The 262-nt window shown below is 27.5% G+C and overlaps 1 protein-coding gene across 1 annotated transcript in view; it reads right to left on the minus strand.

The window, feature by feature from the left end:
- Nucleotides 1–145, minus strand: part of LOC107631779 (nuclear poly(A) polymerase 1) — a 5189-nt gene extending 5044 nt beyond the window's left edge. The window contains exon 1 of the mRNA XM_016335327.2: nt 22–145. The gene's annotated coding sequence lies outside the window, so the exon portion shown is untranslated. The remainder of the gene's footprint in view (nt 1–21) is intronic.

Here is a 262-nt window from a genome sequence, read left to right on the forward strand (position 1 = left end):
GTAAAAGTAAAAGCTTCGTACATTCGTGTTTCATCGTCGATAACAGTTACAGTTTGGTGCAACACTTCGGAATAATGACGAACATCCGCAGCACAGAATAAAAAAAAAGAGATGATAAATTAGAGTAAATAAGAATTTGGGTAGAAAAAATATAAAATATCTATTTTATAATACGTTTTACACAAAATTAAATTAGAAGATCCGCAACACGACAATGTAATACGTCATATACAAAATTAAATTCATATAATATTATACATTT

This window comes from Arachis ipaensis, chromosome B03 (assembly GCF_000816755.2).
Source record: "Arachis ipaensis cultivar K30076 chromosome B03, Araip1.1, whole genome shotgun sequence".
Classification (NCBI taxonomy): domain Eukaryota; kingdom Viridiplantae; phylum Streptophyta; class Magnoliopsida; order Fabales; family Fabaceae; genus Arachis; species Arachis ipaensis.